The sequence below is a fragment of the Adiantum capillus-veneris genome, chromosome 12 (assembly GCF_014529385.1).
Source record: "Adiantum capillus-veneris isolate H3 chromosome 12, ASM1452938v2, whole genome shotgun sequence".
Lineage (NCBI taxonomy): Eukaryota > Viridiplantae > Streptophyta > Polypodiopsida > Polypodiales > Pteridaceae > Adiantum > Adiantum capillus-veneris.
Genome location: NC_140942.1, coordinates 116,487,144 through 116,504,033, shown reverse-complemented (window position 1 = coordinate 116,504,033; position 16,890 = coordinate 116,487,144). Strand labels below are relative to the sequence as shown.

The following is a 16,890-nucleotide window of genomic DNA, read 5'->3' as shown; positions in this document are numbered from 1 at the left end:
TCCTGGCAAGACCGCAAATTTCTCGACACCGTGTGCAGACAGAGTAAGGCATACTTGAGCTTGACAGGGTTCCCTAAAGCGATCTTTGGTCAAGCCATGTGAATCATTAACTGGAGCATTTGAGTATGGCGGGGTTCACAAAACAGGTTATCCATAATTGAATGCCTTGGAGATATGGCATATATGGTTTAAAGATTTTTGATGGGCAGCTATCTAATGAATAAGCTAGAACATTGATGATAAAGTATAAGACTTATATTATCTTCCATATGTTTACCAATTACGTAAGTCTAATGATGGCAAAGAGCTTAAGGTACCTATAGTAGATACAGAATTGAAGTGCAGTTGGCACAGACCGAAGGCTATGCAGGTTCATAGGGGGTGGATGTCGTCCAGCTCCGCTTCCATGATGGAAAAAAGAGCAAAGCAATGCAATATAAGCTTCTTTGAAGCCTACACATTTATTGAGCAGTGATAAGGGCTTGTTAACAGGCCAAGTTTAATGATTAATGTATGCCAGATACGACTTAAAAGGGCCAACATATGCCTTAATGATGCTAAAAAATAGTATGCTTAAAGTGAGCACAAATGGGAGATTACAATCTAGAAATGTAGTGCTTGAAGTGCTCTACCGACCTGTCTTTACAGCTCGTTGATTGGAGCTACGATGCAAAAGTTATGGCAGGTTGAAGTTTAAGTTGATGTAGATCCGTACCGGATTGGGCAACTGCAGTTGAGGGGACAAAAATGAAGTGAATGCATGAGCCTAAAGTGATCGCTTTGTGGAGCGCGTCGGTCTTTTCAGATCAGTGATCGTAGTTACAGTTAGCAAGATATCGCCAGATTAAATTTTCTCAGAGGTCAGTTCCGTGCCAGGTCGGTCGCCTCAGACGGTGTGCCATTTAGGAATTTTATAGCCTTAGTAGGGTTTGTATGCATTCTATGCAGCTTGAGAAGTCTATAGGAATTCACACCTTGCAAATCGGAGTCCGGAGCTGTAAGATATTAATGTTTGAAGTCGGTAACAACGATCGATGATGAGGTACGAGATGACTTTTGGCAGGTTTGGCAACCTCAGTTAGTGGGTCCACAAAGTTTGGGACGATGGATTTAGAGTTCTTGATGAGTTACTTTCTCGGAATGTCGTCTCTTTGAATGCAATGATTGCAGGGAATGCCAACACGACTGCGGCAAGGAGCTCTAGGATATTTTCACCGTGTGCGAGGCGGTGCTTGGGTCGGTATATATGTCAAATGTAATGCCCATTGGGAGGGCTTCCCATAACCCTAAAGACCGCCCATATTCACCAAGGGCCCAAGGGCCAATTATATTGGCCGCCCATTTTAAATTAAGAGACACATTGTGTGTGAAGAGGCAAAAAAAAGCATGGCGTGAGCGAGCAGATGGCGTGTACATGCGCAGGGGCGAAGTGAGTCGTAGCGGGAGATGTGAAGCTTGGTTGAGCACGACGAAGAAGCAAAAAACACCTAGCAGGCCGTTGCGCTCCGTTTGATGCTGCTCCCAGCAAAAACTGTGTAGGTTCGAAATCCGCCTTGCCATGTCACCGGTGCCGTTCCCACAATGACAGCGCCGTCGGTGCTAAATTGGGATTGCTATTAAAAAGAGAGATGGGGCATGAAGCATGAACTTGGGGAGCAAGAGGAAGTTAATGGGCATGCAAGGAGGGAAGAGAACGTAAGGGTTAGAAGAAGGGAATAGGATCCGGGAGCTATGGCAGGAAGGTAGCAAAGGGTTCTCTCTCTCTCTCTCTCTCTCTCTCTCTCTCTCTCTCTCTCTCTCGTCCTTGGCCAGCAAAGCAAGCAAGGGAGGCTCTCTCTCTCTCTCTTGCCCTCGGCATGCAAAGAGAGGGGGAAACGTGAGGTGAAGCAAAGAAAGAGAGGAGTTCTCTCTCTCTCTCTCTCTCTCTCTCTCTCTCTCTCTCTCTCTCTCGTGCTTGAGAAGCAAGGCAAGGAAGGTTCTCGAAGCTAAGGTGCAAGGGAGTTGAAGAAAAGGTTGAAAGAATCTCTGACGACCAAGGTAGGCAAAGGCAAGAAGAAGGTACTTGAAGCAAAGACTCATCCAAGGGAAATTGTTCGATCGAGACCCAGGATAGCAAGCTAAAATTTCTGAACTCTCTCCCTCTCTAGCTTGGTAAGCGAAAGCAGTGAAAATATACAGAGTAAGTGTAGCGGCCAAGCAAGGGTTACATCTTTGGATGGTAATTGAAGAGCAGGAGAAAGTTAAAACTTGAGAACGGCACTTGAGTCAGTGTAAAGCAAATAGAGCAAGAAGCTACAAAATATTTGACAGTAATTGAAACATGATGATTGAGGCAGTGAGCAGAATTAAAATTTGTAGAAACCAAGGGCAGTTGAAGCAGGTAAAGCGGCAAGCAAAAATTTTCTTCACCAACATCAGTCCGAAGGTTGATTAATCATCGTCTTAAGCCTCGGTGTCGTTAACGGCCCGATTAATCTTGTAAAACGAAAGCTTAAACTCCTAGTTATCAAATTATCCAAGTGACGGTGCTGTTAACAATCCGCCTTGGCTAACGATTAAGTTGTATTTAAAGCTTGACTTGATTAATTGAAGTTTACCGTGACTGTCGTAGCCTTTTTTCACCTGTTGTTCTTATTCTGTCTCACACTTCTCACAGCCAGAGGCTTGGCGCCTTCCCGACTCACGTTTCGAACACATATCCCTCGACAACGGATAGACAGGCTCAACTCACATGGCTTGTTTATCAATAGCTTTTTATTTAGAGAATCTCCAAGTATGCAACTTCTTGATGTATTCTATTATATACATCTAACGCCAACATTTGGATTTTCTTTGATAAGTCAATTCTCTCTTTATAGGGCCAAATTCTGTATATAATGCATCATCTTTATCTTAAGACTTGAGCCACATTATGCATCATCTCTTACAACATCTTTTTATACGACAATCCCTCAATTTAATCCTTTCATATGATATATGCTAACTTAATAAACTTTCTTGTAAGCTACTCTCTTTGTAGATATACCTGATCATGGGCGACACCTAAGGAGTTTTGTAACAAAGAAGAACACCTCTAATTTTTTTTAGAAGACAAGGTTCTTTTACTTATTTGCATTGTCTTATGATTTGTGAAATCAACCATCTCTAACGTCGTGGCTTGTACTTACACTGAATGAAATATGATTTGTGAAATCAACCATCTCTAACGTCGTGGCTTGTACTTACACTGAATGAATGTTCTAATGAGATGATATTTCATTAAGCTAAACAACTACTCACATGTGCTAAGGATAATGGAAAATAATTTGTAAGTGCTTTGTTACTCAAACATACTCCATTTTGGTGTCAAGCAGTAGTAAATATTTTTCCTTTTATGCCTTACCTAGTCCATTGGTCATGTGCACACAGATTCATCAATTTAGGCAGTGTGTAAATGCTCATCTTGGTGTAGATTCTTCGATTTAGACAACACAAATTAACTATAGATATGCGTCGATTTTGGCAACACGAGTGTAGATTTGCACCGCACCAACAAACAACACATTCATTAATTTAAATAATATCAATGTAGATTTGTCGATTTTTGCAGCGCAAGTGCATATTGACTCATTTAGACAGACATCTCATTGGTGTCGATTCACCAATTTAGGGAACACCAATCACAAAATCATGTTGCAACAACTTCTCACCTCTGTCCCTTGTGATTTTGTTACTCGCGTATATAATGGAAGAGATTTTAACTTGGATTTGGATTAAAATTTGGCTTATGACTATCTGATGTTCATAATTTTTTTGAAATTGGACTTGACATTAATTGAAACTGATTATTAAACGATGACTGTGACCAATGATATCATGATACATTTTCAAGATATGACATATAGTGCTTATTGTTGTGGTATGGGACACTATACGAAAGGCATAAGAAAATTCATTTATTTTGAGTTTTATGAGTTTTTATTTTGATACATGATATTTTTGACACATAATTTCAATAATTGTTTTTGACAAGCATGATTTGCCGATTAATAACATAGCAACTGAGAAAATTTGCTTTTCTAATGGAGAGGTATGCATTGTTAATGATAAGTATATGTTTATTACACGTGATAGGTGGAAAATCAAGGTTGGTCTATAAGAATATGCAAAAGGATATCATGTATTGATAATGTATTATTAAAGAGCTCTTTATGAGCTATGGTCACTTTTTGTGCGAGCGGATAGTTTGTAATCCTTTCGAGCATTCAAGAAGTCTATAAGTAATATGTGCAACAGGAAAATGCATGAGCGGAGATTGCACCCAGTGCCTTGTGTTTCTCTTCTCTTTTCTCACCACTCTGCTCTAGAACGTACACGTACACGTGCTTTTGTTCTCTCTCTCTCTCTCTCTCTCTCTCTCTCTCTCAGATTGTGTATCGATCCTGATTGTGTACACATGTGATTTTCTAGGTATGCAAATTTGTTAATTTCCTTGTCTATAGCATGGTATTTTGTAGGCACATCACGCTCCTGTCTGTTGTAGTACCCTTTTCTAAGGAAGGGCATATTTTCATTTTTCCCTTCTAATGACAATATATTAAAATAATTACCAGTCAATTTTTAAGACCTAGCAACAGGTTTGGTGAAGAATATAAGAATTGAGTGTGCTTGGTGAACTATGTTAGTAGAGTTTCTAGTTACAAGCCTTTGTGTAGGTCAGAACATTCTCCACTAGAGATTGGAAATACAAGAAGACTTGAAATTACATAAACTCTCCCAGTTTAAATACTATAGGATGCCTTTGTTTTCAAAGTAGATGGGCATCTTAATGTAGTCCCCTTCCATTGGCAAGTACCCTTTTGTTTCCCCTTCCTCAATAGATGGGCATCTTAATGTAGTCCCCTTCCATTGGCAAGTAACCTATTTTTTCCCCTTTCCATCGGAAGGCACCCTATTTTTTTCCGTTCATTATAGAAGGGCAAATTTTCAAACAAGCCCTTCTAAAGATAGATTCATGATCTTCCAACAACGATGAAAAGGCCTTAAGAAGGGCGGATGGGCGTGGAATCCTATTCGATAATTGTGTATGGACTTTTAATAGAAATGTTGGCATAAAATTCATCAAAAGTTCTACATTCTATGCAAAAGAACTTAATAATTGGTTGCATCTTCTATCTTGTGGTTATTTTGTTCGGGTTTATTTTGCATAAGTAGTATCCAAAACTGATCATACATACTTACGAAGGACGTGTTATGTACAGTGCATAGTAAAATCTGAGAATTGTAAAATATGGTGCATCCCCGACTATATAGCTACATGTGCAGTGTACATAATCTAAGTAAAAAGTGCTTCCGCTTTTGGCGATTTGCTATCACAGGCCAGTCTTTTGAGCGGGGGGGTGTTGCGCGGTACTGGATGGACAGACAGACAATTGAGGCCCGGTCTTCCTTTGTTTGTTGCACGCTCGCCGAGCCAGGCTTTCAGAAGATTGAAAGTCATGAAAGGGACGGTGGGGGAACTGGACGCAGCTGCATTCACACACGCCCACATGTCCTCTTGCGTTACCTCTGCGCAGAGCTCCGAAAGCGATGGAAAACTCCACAGCAACTTGCAACTTGCAAGAGAGAGAGAGAGAGAGAGAGAGAGAGAGAGAGAGAGAGAGTCTTGCTACCGACGTTTTGACCCTTGACTCCATCAATCAGCTGCTCTTCCAGGAACCAGCCCTCTACTTACCATGCCAGTACTGCAGGTACTCTCTCTCTCTCTCTCTCTCTCTCTCTCACCCCTCCCCTCTTCCCCCTTTTTCCCAACACACACACAACCACCATCACCCAACACACACACTTGAAATTGTTAGCAAGAGGCCACAAGAAGTTTTGGATAAATTCTCACAATAATTCCCACATTGTGACTTACCTCAACATCATGAGCTTCTGCTCGAGAGGCACCGCATACCTAGCTAGGTACGATTGGGGGCGCCCCCAATCTTACCTAGCTAGGTGTGCGGTGCCTCTCGAGCAGAAGCTCATGATGTTACACATTCTATGAAAGACACTGAAAAAGACTGTGGTCCCTTGCCCACAATCGTACCTAGCTAGGTATGCGGTGCCTCTCGAGCAGAAGCTCATGATGTTACACATTCTATGAAAAAGACTGTGTTTTCGGCCTACATGAGAAAATTTCTAAATCTTCTTGTGTATATAGACGGGCTACCTGTCTTGGACGTGCTTTCTTGGAATGCAATGATTGCAGGATATGCCAGCATGGGCTCAGAGGCTTAGCTGTTTTTAGCAAATGTTGATTGAACATTTGTCTCCATCATACACTATCACATGTTGAAGGCAGGGGACATTATGCAAGCACTAAGGCTCTCGCAAAAGTAGGCATGATGAGATTGTGATTTAGAGACTCTTGGAAATAACTTTGGTTCTCGGCATTGCATTTTTATTCAAAATGTATGTCAAATGTGGTGAGTTTTTGAAACTCGAAGCTTTTGATGAGCTTCTGTTTTGGAATGTGGAAACATGCCCATGCCCAGCAAGGGATCAGGAAGCGCTATGCTGTTGTTCAAGTGCAATTGTCTGTGCTCACATCTTTGAGGCATTTGGCATTATGCAAGACATTGACATGAGCAATCAAAACTAATAAGATTGTTAGTTGGGGGCTACTATAACGTTGTGTTGGGCAATTCTTACATTGACTTGCATGCTAGGTGTTGTGTTCGTTCAAAAGCTCAAGTTGCTGCCGAGCTCTATGAGAGGGATGTCGTCTCTCGACTACAGTATTTGCAAGGGTAACATATCAGGCTGGGCTGTTTTTGATGAATGCTGATTGGAGGCTTCTCTCCAAATGGGATCTCCGATGTGTGCATTTTGAAGGGAAGTTCCATGCTGCAAGATATTGACATGGGTACGATTAGTAGTCAATCATCATACTCGGAAAAGCTTGTGGTGGACATGTCCAGTGTGTGGTCTCTTGGAATGCAATGGTTGCAGGCTATGCCAACATGGGCTTGCTGGTTTCAGCAATGTGGGGTGGAGGTTTCTATTCATATGCTGTCACATATCCTTGCATCTTGAAGGCATGGGACATTATGCAAGTGCACGACTTTTGCAAACAAATTCATATCAAAATTATGATGTAGAGGCTCTTGGAAATAACTAGTGTGCTCTACATTGCATTTTCATTTATAATGTACGGTACATGTGGTTTACTTTTGGAAGCTCATCCGGTTCGGAATGTAGTCGGATCCCATTGAGTGTATTCTATTCTATATCTATTATGGCTGGTCGAGAATTATTGTGATGCGCTGTGCTGCTCTCCAAATGTGATTGCTTGTATTTGCACCCTCAAAACATCCCCCATTATGCAAGGCGTTGACATGGGAATTGATGAGAGCTATTGAAAAAAAGCTGTGCTTGGCAAACAAACAATTACAACACATTGCTCAAGGGGTTCAAACTGTCAATCCAAAACCACGAAATACTCCTCAAATTCCCTTGAGCAACCACAACCCAAACAAAGACCCTTCAATAATGAAGAAACTTGTTTATCTACAACGTTATGGTTCACACCAACTAATGCACTTGATAACGTAGAGTTTTCCCTTTATAATCTACACCCTTGAAACCACATTTATAAAGCTTACATCCATAACATAAATCCAAGATTCCACAATCCTTCTTACTTATAATTGTTTGCAAGTTGCCATATCATTAACCATGCAATAAGTAGGCTAAACAAGAGTACTTGGGAACAATTTTTTAAACACCTCGACATGTCCATATATACAACTTAACAAAAATAGGGGTGTACCACATCCCAAGCACCTGCCACATTAGTCATGATTACCATTAGAAAAGAGAAGCTGTAAATCAAATGCAAGAGTCCTCATTTTCTCATCATGATCAACAAACACATTAGAAATTTCTATTGAAGAAGACTACTTTTAATTACAAACATCAACCTTGCAAAATGCTTCTTTAATTTGGAGTGTTCTTATTCCTCGGAGGGCATGCTCATCAATCTTCCCCTTGAGTTTTAGGATAAGACAAATGTAGATACAACTCATAGGGTGTCAAAATGGCTCACATATTTCCATGTCAAAGATGCCCCATATTATGGTTGCCATGTCAAAGTTGGTTCATACCATAAGTGCCAAAAAATGGCTCATAGGTGCCTAAAAGGCACATAATGCTATAATGACACATATAACCCTCCTCTCAAAGGCATTACCGCACAACTAAATCCAGCACTCCCAAGCTACCTCCAAAGTAACACAAAATTATATGTGATCTACAAAATGTTTGCCAATCGGAGTTAAAGGAGACAAAGTGTATTTCACCCTTTATCTTACTCTTCTTGTCCTTATGTAACATTTAATTTGGTCTTCAAGTGGTTCTTATTATCGATAGTCATCATTGGTTGATCCTTGTAGTGAGGCGGTCCGGGGCAGGCAACAAGAAGAGCGGCCTCTAAACACCCTTCGAGGTTCTCGTGCTGCTCAATTGGGGCTGGGGCAAGCACAATCAGAGACAACAACAACCCACAGCCAGAAACCAAACAAGAAAAGGGGCACCACCTAGTTGTAGATGCGAACTAGGACGCACGTGATATCTCCTTGTACTCAAACGCACAAAGAGAGGGGAATGCAAGATAGCCACACACACCAGACACAAACATTCACCACGCCAGAGAGAGGTAAAGAGCACAAATCAACTTGAGCAACTGAGTCTTAGCTTTAAAGACTAGATGCACACAAAGTTTGATGAGAAATAGAGAGACAACACAAAACTTGACCTTGTTGCCAATACACAAATTGTCTTAGGGTCACGGGAGCCCTCTCACCGAGCACCCTCTTACAATTTACCTTTTAGGCAAATAATTCAACAAGCCCTCAAACACCCAAGCATGAAATGGCACAACAAACTTCAAGGACAATATACCTTCAACCACCTGATGAGCCAACTTATCAAGTCAATTTGGAGAGAAGAGTCGTAGTTGCAGCATACAATTGCACCCAAAACTATAAATCTTATTTATACACAAGAGTAGGCTACAAGTGTGGTGAAGAGTATGGCATACACTCCACTCCTCTAGATGGCATAACTAGCTTCAAGCTTTTCCATGCACCTATGTGTAATGATGGAATAGAGTACTCATGATGCACGCACTCTACACAAGTAGGTTTGAAGAGTGGTGTGTTATGTGTTGAGAATGGTGTGGTGTAGTGTGATCATGTGATGATTTACAAGGGAGAGAAGGACTCTATTTATAGGTTTTAGAAGCCCCGATTAAGATTAGGCCTAATCAAGTTTATTTGAAGGAATAAAAAATTATGCATTTTTTATTTATTTATTAATGAGGGTGGGTCTCTCTTGTCCTTTGAGTCACATGGATGTGGGCTCAAGGGAAGAGAATTATTGAGGATGATAGGAGAGAGGATTGAGTGAATAATTTGGGAGTGCCTACTCTAGTAGAGGGTGCATTTTACAATAAGGTTAGTGGTTAGTAGTTAGTAATTATCACTAAAAAATATTTACAAAATCATTCACCAAATGGTGAGATATATGATGAGAAAAGTTAGAGAAGGGATGAGCTTGTAAAGAGAGGTTGAAGCCTTGGAGAAGTTGACATTCACCTCTTTACAGCACCGGAAGAAGAAGCAGTCAGCATGGCGAAGCAGCGCGTGTCGATGAAGCTATGTTATTTCAAACCTTGGAAAATTCATGATAAAAGCCTTCATTTGCAGAGGTTATCCTTGGATTTTTGCTGATTTTTTGAAGTTCTTTACAAAGCTGAAGAGAGTATGGTAATATGGACATATATGTAGAGAGAAAGGGGGACATATAGGGTGTAGAAATGGAGGACGAAGGCTATGGAGGTGTGAGAGATGTGGCAATGGTGAAGAGGGTGAATTAGGACATAGGAGTTGCAGGTTTGGGAGTGGGAAGGAGAGGGAGGAGTGTGTATGAAAGAGGAAAATGATAAAGTGGAAGAGGGAGTGTGGTTGCATAGCATGGACAAACTGGGGTCCACCAATAAAATCATATCTCATAGCTCGTAGCTCAAAAAAATATGAAACAATTTGAGGTGAAAGTTCAGCGCACGAGCTACAACTTTTGTTTGTATCATCTTTTCAAATTCGGAGAGTATGTGATCTTTAAAAATTCAGCAAAACCGACTGTTTTTTCCACTGCACAAGGTCCTTGTGAGGTCTTTCTTTGGATGATTCTTTTGAATATCTCTAAGAGTGAGCTCCCCATGGTACATGCATGCATGTCACATACCCTTGACCTTATTTGGTAGGTCTATAATTGAAGATATTGTTGAGATCATGATATAAGTGAATAGTACAACTAAGAAAATCAAATATTGAGGGGTCTAAAAAAATATATACATGTCAAATATAAATAATATAGGTGGAAAAAATATAAAGGGGTCAAAATAAATCTCTCTCATTATAAGTCTACCATAAAAAGATGAATATTTTTGGTGTTCTAATTTATGAGAGTAAAAGAGAATAGATGTAGGAAGAAAAAAATCACAATAGTGAAAAAATATACACATAAATAAAACTAGTTTTTTTGGATTTTTGTTGGGATGGAGTTACACCAAAAACAAGAGAAGCTTGCATGAAATTATTTTTATATGGAATAAAGAGTATGCAAAATGGTAAGAAAAAATATGGTAATGGTGAGTCAATGTACATAGCATAAATAACACACCATAGGTAGAAATATTTAAATAAATACCAAAATAATTATGAAAAATATTTTTATTTAAACCCTATATACAATAAAATATTTACACACAAATAGACCATAATATACTTATATTTTTTAATTTTTTAATTTTTAATTTTTGGCTCAACTAGCCCAGTGATTAGCTAATTAAGGGTTTTTAAGAAGTTATGGAAAAAGTCCCCTAACTCACACGCACCTATATACAGTGAAATGGTAGGGATAGCCACAGTGTTTGGATGATTTTGGTAGGGTGGGTTAATTCACTATAGCAATTACGGAGAGCCGAAAAACGGCTATCATTAGCCCTCCCCCAGGATGATGGTATATTCATGTACCATCATAGAGCATCTTTTCCAAAGAGAGTGCTTCAGAGTCCTTGACGAGGTCTTCATTGTTTGGCCCCTCAGAATTTTGGTTTGAGTTACACTCATGCTTTACGGAACAATACCTACATGAGATAGCTTCCTTTTGACAGATCTTTGGTAGATCCTTTGGTAGAAGGCGACTCATATAAGGCTTCAAGCGATACCCGTTTACCTTCCTGGAGTGCTCTTTTCCATTCAAGTCCACAAGTTGATAGTAACTTGAATTGAAAGCCTTCTTAACTATGTATGGCCCCTGCCATCTAGTTTCAAATTTGGCATCAAAACGATTATTGAGTCGATTGTCATACCTTAGCACAAGATCTCCTTCATTGATGCCTTTGTCCTTCAGTTTCTTGTCAAGCTTTTCCTTCATCTGTGTGGCTTTTCTCTTGTAGCACTCGTATGCTGCTTCTCTTTTTCACTCAAGCTCAGCTAGGGTAGAAGTCGATCCATCCATGCTTCTTGATTATCTTGTGCTGCTTTGCCATGAAGTCGCATTGTTGGAATGTTGAGCTCAATTGGTTGTAAAGCCTCTTGACCATAGACCAAGTGAAATGGTGTAAACTCCGTGGCTTCCCTATATGTGGTTCGATACGTCCACAAGGCACCATCCAAGAAGTTATCCCACAACTTTGTCTTGTTTCTCACTATCTTTCTAATGATGCCTGCAATGACACCATTAGCTTTTTCTACCAGACCATTTGACTGGGGATAGTAGGGTGTACTGTGATGATGTAGAATGTGAAGTTCTTCACATACTTCTGTGAGCAAGACCTTTCTAAACCCTGGACCATTATCAGAAACAATCTCCAAAGGTGTGCCAAATCTACAACAAATGTGAGTGTAGATAAATTTGCTCACTGTCCTCTCATTTACCTTTGCCACACTGTGCTTCCACCCACCTAGTCATATAGTCTATAGCCACTAGAATGTAGAGTTTACCATTTTTTGTCCTAGGGAGAGGACCCATAGCATCAATGCCCCATTTTTCAAATGGACCATTTGCAAGGACTAACTGACGTGGACCATGTAACAGACGCTTGTTTCCATTAATCTGACATTGTGACAGCTTTTACACCAATGTTGAACATCAATGTGCAATCTTGGCCAAACATATCCGGCAAGCAAAATCTTTTTCGCAGTGAGTTCCTGTGCAAAATGACCACCACACGCTTCCTCATGCAAACCTTTTAGAATGGCTGGGATTTCCTCAATAGTTGGTACTCTTCTGCACACTTGATCCTTCCCTCTTTGATAGAGGGGGATCCTTCTAGGAAGAGATACGTGCTTGCCTTCTTCATGAGTCTCCTCTTCTGAGCCTTCGTGAAGTCTTGTGGAAACTCACCCTCCAAAATGTAGCTAATAATGGGAGTCAATGACTCCAATCCCTGGTATCTCGGTTGCTTGATAGTTGCTGCCACCATGATGACCTGCAATTCTTTCTCAACACATGTAACTGCTTGTTGTGCAAGTAAATCGGCATCTTCATTTTGTTTCTTAGAAATATGATATAGTTGCACTTCTTCAAACTGATTAAACAGCCTACGAATGACATGAACTTTTGTCCTTAAGCTTTCATTCTTGCATGCCCAAATGCCTAAAATTTGCTTCACAATGAGAAGTGCATCCCCTTTTACCATGAGACGTTGTATACCTTGGCCAATGCATATATTTAAACCATGAAGTAGTGTGTCATATTCTGCTTCATTGTTGCTAGTTGAACCTGGTAGATTGACCTTCTCTTTCATGACCACCTCTCCACTTGGGTTGAGCAATACTAGCCCTCCCCCTGCTTTTCCTGTGGCTCGTCGAAAAGCTCCATCAAAGAACAAGGTAAAAGCATTAGGAATACTTTTAGGTGGTGGCAATGGTAGGGTCTTCACTTTAGGCACCTTAATCTCCTTCTCATGTACCCTATAAGTAAGGATCCCTGCCATTTGTGCACGCACACTATCTTCTACCTTGAAAGAGTATTGAAACTCTTGTAATTCCATAATCTACTTTGAGATCCTAGTGCTAAGATTCATTTGAGATGACACCCAAGGAAACAAATTTTCTGCAGTAAGAATTATAAAAGATTTTGGTAGCAAGTAGGATCTAAACTTTCTCACCGCAAACATGAGAGAAAGCATCATGAGTTCTGCCTCCGTGTAGCCTCTCTCCAAAGAATTCATGAACCTACTAGAAAAGTAGATGGGTCGCATGCGGGTACTATGGGGATCTTGTTGTAGCAAAACCGCTCCAATTGTTTCTTTCCCAACACTAGAGCTAACAAAGAATGTGTACTCCCAACAAGGAGGCATGAGTGTTGGTAGTTCTGACAGGATGACTTTAATGTTACAAAAGTACTCTTCAAGCTCATCAGACCATGCAAATTCTACTTGTTGTGTCAACTTTTGCAAAGGATGAAGCAACTCCGAAGCTAAGTGAATAAAGCGTGACATATACTTCACCTTTTGAATGAATGAGATGACCTCTTTGAGATTCTTGGGTGATGGGAGCTCAATAAGAGCCTTTGCCTTTGAAGGATCCACCTCAATGCCTTTATAGGAAACCTTGTGACCAAGCAAGATCACTTCATCCTCACCTATGTGGCACTTGTCGGGGTTGAGTTGACCTTCCATGTCATAGAGCTTCTTTAAACCTTCTTCTACCCTTTGTGGATGCAACGGTTTTGAGCTATAAATGCAAAAATCATCAATAAAAATCCTAATGGACTTTCCAAAGAATGTTTGAAACACCATGTTCATGAAGCGTTGGAAAGTTGCAGGAGCATTTGTCAGCCCAAATGGCATGACTCTAAAAGCATAACAACCCCAAGGAGTGATGAAAGCTGTTTTCAATTGATCTTCCAATGCGATACCTATTTGAAAGTAACCCGAGTAGCCATCACACACAGTGTACTTCTCATGACCAGCTACCTCATTTAGTATCTCATCCTGAAATGGGAGGGGAAAGTGATCTCTTTGTGTTGCGTCATTAAGTGGACGGTAATCCACACACACCCTCCACTTGCCATTTTTCTTAGGAGTGACAACAATGGGAGAGACCCACTCCGAATTCTCCACTGGATAAATGAAACCTGCTGCTAGAAGCTTTCTTACCTCCTTGAGTAAAGCCTGCTCCTTGATGACTCCTAGCCTTCGTATCTTTTGAGCCTTAGGTGTGGCCTTTGGCTTCAACTCAATTTTGTGTTGAACAGCATCTACTCCACGCACATCGGTGTAGTCTTTAACGAAAAGCCTAGGAAATTTTCTTAACACACCTTTGAGATCCTCTCTTTCATCCTTTGTAAGTGTTGTAGATAACATACCTTCTAGCATTCTTTCATCTTCCACTTTTTGGTTTTCTTGGGAACCTATCTCTTCCAAACCTGGGCAAGAGGTCTCTTGGTTGTTTGGATTAAACCTTACCCCCATGACTTCGATGGAAGATTCCTCTTTAGTAATGCTTCCGCTACTTTCTCCTTCTGAAGTGCTATCGGTCCAGCCTTCCTCCGTCTCACTTTGAGATGATTATTCATGGAGCTCCTCTTGGCGTTGCTCCATCATGTTAAAGACAACATTCTTATGATTGTCATTCCTGCAAATTAGCTTTCCACTCTCCCAATCCTGCAAAGCTCACATTTTCATTAGCCATGGTTTCCCTAGGATAAATAGGTAACCATTTCCTTTGGTAGACATGACATAGAAATCCACTGCCTTCTTAATGCCAAAGGCCTCCACAGAGACATTTTTACAAATGCCTACACACCTAGCTTTGCTATTGTTTGCCATCTTGACTTTTATTTCAGGTGTCTCATGGATGTGAATGCCTAGTTTTTGCATGAGTCCCTCTGTCATGATGCAAATTTGTGCACCCCCATCCACTAGACCTTTCCTAACCAATCTTCCTTTGATGTAACAATCTAGCACAGGTGTAATATCCTCATTCATTTCAGCATGTGCAATTTTAACAACAGACACACTCTCTTTTACCTTTCTCCTAGTGCTAACTACCTTTGTTAAATCCCTCCTAACTTGTGGGCATAATGCAAGAAACTGAGGCCATGAGATATCAGGACCCTTACCTCTCATGTCTTCCAATAGGTTGTATGGAGCCATACCATGTCCAAGAGGGAAGTCTTGGAGATTGATACGACGTCGAGTCCTCTTAGCTTCCTTGGTCTCCTTTGCCTTCTTTTCTCGTCCATGGCCACTTTGTGATGTGACACCTTCTTTCTCTTTACCTTTTCCTCGGCCATGCTTAATGCCATTTTCTTCCATGTCAACCTCATTTGAGTTTGTCACCTCTACTACATGCACATTTGGGTCTGGCAAAGGTGGAACTCCTTGCACTCCTTGTGGAGGTGGTCTTGCTCCATTTGGCCTTTGTAGAAGCCGTGGTTGCTGACTAGTTCCTTCTCCTGCATTCATCACTGGGTAATTCAAGTTAGGTTTCCCTGGCTCCCCACGGGGCCAAGGACAATTATACATCCCATGTCCAGACTCACCGCAATTCCAACATTGCAAGACTCTCCTAGGTCGTGAATCTCGCTCTTCAGACTTCTTTGCTTGTCCCTTTGGACCTACAGCTTGTGCAAGGTGAATTGACAAGCTGCTTAAAGATTCATTTAACTTCTCAATCACTTCCACTGTTACCTCAGGAAGCTCCCTAGATGTTGATGCTTGTGACTTACCTTTGGGTCTAAGACCTTCTATTGGAACCTCTCCCCTTAGGCACTTGAGTTTCCTATATTTCTCAGCAGCCCTAGTTTCAGCTGCATCAAAGGTAGCAGGTGAACCCGCCTCAACTTTTACCTTAAGGTCAGGAAAGAGTCCGGCTATGAACCTCTCCTTCTTTAGAAATTCTGCACCATCAACATGGTTAGCAACATTTTGTATCCATAGAGCCCAAAGACGTAGAAACTCTTGCTTATACAAGTAGTAGTCATCTAAGTCTTTTTGCTTACGAGAAACAATGTCTTGCCATAGTTTTTGAGTGTTTTGGGGATCAAAGAAGTATCTCTTGAAATGATTCACAACTTCCATGTAATTCCCTTTAACTTCCTCAGGCAACGAGTCAAACCAAGTGCTAGCATCTTTCCTAAGGACCACTTCAAACATCTCTACGCATTCTTGATCAGTTACTATCCTCTTGATACGACAAGACATCTTGAAATTTGCTAAAAATAATTCTGCATCCTCTCCAGGCTCTCCAAAGAAAAGAGGATATCCGAAAATTTGGCGTTGGGCCTCCATTGAATCGGTTTCAAAGTGACAACACGTTTTTGTTTTTCTTTCTTAAAAAAATTTACACAATAATGTTTTCTAAATTGCAATCTATTCTACAACAAAATAAAAATATTCACATCAAATGACCTATGATAATCAATAAGAGGCAGGATGACAGGGTTTGGTGATGCGAGAATTTCTCCTACTCTTTGGGCACCAAACATGAACACCATACGTTGTTGAAAATGGATTTTTCTACTAATTGCAATGTTTATTCTAATGTGTGGAGTGAAATGAAAGGGGAAAACCTCTATTCTTGGGCCATTATCCATTGTCTATGCATGACCTAATGCTTAAAAAAAAACAAAAATATAGACGTCCAAACTAAGGTCGTACCTAATGAGAGGCAAAATAAAAGGATTTACTGAAGCGTTTATCGCGGTCAACCTAAGAGGACCTCAAATTCTACGAATTACTCGCTGAAATTGCAACTTAGTGAAGGAGTACGAGTGGAAGTGCGACACGATAGAGAGTGCGAGAAGAAGAGCACGACGATATGGTGAACTCGCTCTACTGTAATGTGTAGA

General features: G+C 40.6%; 1 long non-coding RNA gene across 1 annotated transcript; it reads left to right on the top strand.

Moving 5' to 3' along the window:
* Window positions 1–5,370: 5,370 nt before the first annotated feature.
* On the top strand, window positions 5,371–7,598 carry LOC147446379 (uncharacterized). Its single transcript, XR_015189939.1, has 2 exons — window positions 5,371–5,729; window positions 6,185–7,598. It is a non-coding gene; the product is annotated as an uncharacterized LOC147446379 (long non-coding RNA).
* The last annotated feature ends 9,292 nt before the right edge of the window (window positions 7,599–16,890 follow it).